The sequence below is a fragment of the Kogia breviceps genome, chromosome 7, assembly GCF_026419965.1.
Source record: "Kogia breviceps isolate mKogBre1 chromosome 7, mKogBre1 haplotype 1, whole genome shotgun sequence".
NCBI lineage: Eukaryota > Metazoa > Chordata > Mammalia > Artiodactyla > Physeteridae > Kogia > Kogia breviceps.
In genome coordinates this window covers 47,796,632-47,799,229 of record NC_081316.1, presented here as the reverse complement: position 1 = coordinate 47,799,229, position 2,598 = coordinate 47,796,632, and positions in this window count along the sequence as shown.

The window sequence follows — 2,598 nt, the reverse complement described above, 5'->3', positions numbered from 1 at the left end:
TTTGCTATTGTTTTCTTTGTTTCTATTTCATTTATTTAGGCTCTGATCTTTATGATTTCTTTTCTTCTGCTAACTTTGGGTTTTGTTTGTTCCTCTTTCTTTTGTTCCATTAGGTTTAAGGTTATATTGTTTATTTGAGATTTTTCTTGTTTCTTGAGGTAGGCTTGTGTAGCTATAAACTTCCCTCTTAGAACTGCTTTTGCTGCATCCCATAGGTTTTGGATCATCGTGTTTTCATTGTCATTTGTCTCTAGGTATTTTTTGATTACCTCTTTGATTTCTTCAGTGATCTCTTGGTTATTTAGTAACGTATTGTTTAGCTTCCATGTGTTTGTGTTTTTTACGTTTTGTTCCCTGTAATTGATTTCTAATCTCATAGTGTTGTGGTCAGAAAAGATGCTTGATATGATTTCAATTTTCTTAAATTTACTGAGGCTTGATTTGTGACCCAAGATATGATCTATCCTGGAGAATGTTCCATGCACACGTTAGAAGAAAGTGTAGTCTGCTGGGTTTTTTTGTGTGTGGTTTTGTGTGTGTGTGTGTGTGTGTGTGTGTGTGTGTGTGTGTGTGTGATACGCGGGCCTCTCACTGTCGTGGCCTCTCCCATTGCGGAGCACAGGGTCTGGATGCACAGGCTCAGTGGCCATGGCTCACAGGCCCAGCCACTCCGTGGCATGTGGGATCTTCCCGGACCGGGGCACGAACCCATGTCTCCTGCATTGGCAGGCAGATTCTCAACCACTGCGCCACCAGGGAAGCCCAAGTCTGCTGTTATTAGATGGAATGTCCTATATATATCAATTAAATCTATCTGGTCTATTGTGTCATTTAAAGCTTCTGTTTCCTTATTTATTTTCATTTTGGATGATTTGCCCATTGGTGTAAGTGAGTGGTTAAAGTCCCTCACTATTATTGTGTTACTGTTGATTTCCTCTTTTATAGCTGTTAGCAGTTGCCTTATGTATTGAGGTGCTCCTATGTTGGGTGCATAAATCTTTACAATTGTTATATCTTCTTCTTGAATTGATCCCTTGATCATTATGTAGTGTCCTTCCTTGTCTCTTGTAACATTCTTTATTTTAAAATCTATATTATCTGATATGAATATTGCTACTTCAGGTTTCTTTTGATTTCCATTTGCATGGAATATCTTTTTCCATCCCCTCACTTTCAGTGTATGTGTCCCTAGGTCTGAAGTGGGTCTTTTGTAGACAGCATATATATGGGTCTTGTTTTTGTATCCATTCAGCAAGCCTGTGTCTTTTGGTTGGAGCATTCAATCCTTTCACGTTTAAGGTAATTATTGATATGTACATTCCAATGACCATTTTCTTAATTGTTTTGGGTTTGTTTTTGTAGGTCCTTTTATTCTCTTGAGTTTCCTACTTAGAGAAGTTCCTTTAGCATTTGTTGTAGAGCTGGTTTGGTGGTGTTGAATTCCCTAGCTTTTGCTTGTCTGTAAAGCTTTTGATTTCTCCATTGAATCTGAAAGAGATCCTTGCCGGGGTAGAGTAATCTTGGTTGTAGGTGTTCCCTTTTATCACTTTAAATATACCATGCCACTCCCTTCTGGCTTGTAGAGTTTCTGCTGAGAAATCAGCTGTTAACTTTATGGGAGTTCTCTTGTATATTATTTGTCATTTTCCCCATGCTGCTTTCAATAATTTTTCTTTGTCTTTACTTTTTTCCAATTTGATTACTATGTGTCTTGGCATGTTTCTCCTTAGGTTTATCCTGTATGGGACTCTCTGCACTTCCTGGACTTGGGTGGCTATTTCTTTTCCCATGTCAGGGAAGTTTTTGACTATAATCTCTTCAAATACTTTCTCAGGTCCTTTCTCTCTCCTCCTTCTGGGACTCCTATAATGCGAATGTTGTTGCGTTTCATGTTTTCCCAGAGGTCTCTTAGGCTGTTTTCATTTCTTTTTATTCTTTTATCTTTATTGTGTTCTGCAGCAGTGAATTCCACCATTCTGTCTTCCAGGTCACTTATCTGTTCTTCTGCCTCAGTTATTCTGCTACTGATTCCTTCTACTGTAGTTTTCATTTCAGTTACTGTATTGTTCATCTCTGTTTGTTTGTTTTTTAATTCTTCTAGGTCTTTGTTAAACATTTCTTGCATCTTCTCTTTCTTTGCCTCCATTCTTTTTCCGAGGTCCTAGATCATCTTCACTATCATTATTCTGAATTCTTTTTCTGGAAGGTTGCCTATCTCCACTTCATTTAGCTTTTTTCTGGGGTTTTATCTTGTTCCTTCATCTGGTGCATAGCCCTCTGCCTTTTCATCTTGTCTATCTTTCTGTGAATGTGGTTTTTGTTCCACAGGCTGTAGGATTGTAGTTCTTCTTGCTTCTGCTGACTGCCCTCTGTTGGATGAGGCTATCTCCACCTTCTCAACTTTAAATCAAAAGTTATTCTAAAATAGAAAATTTTATTTAAAAGCAGAATAGGTACAGTTTTATTCCAGTTTTGTGTGTGTGTGTATGTGTATACAAAGAAAAAGACCAGCAAAATATTTATCAAGTATATCTGACAATGATTAGGTGTGGATGGTGGGCTTATGTATGGACTTTCCTTTTCTCTTTAATTCTTTTA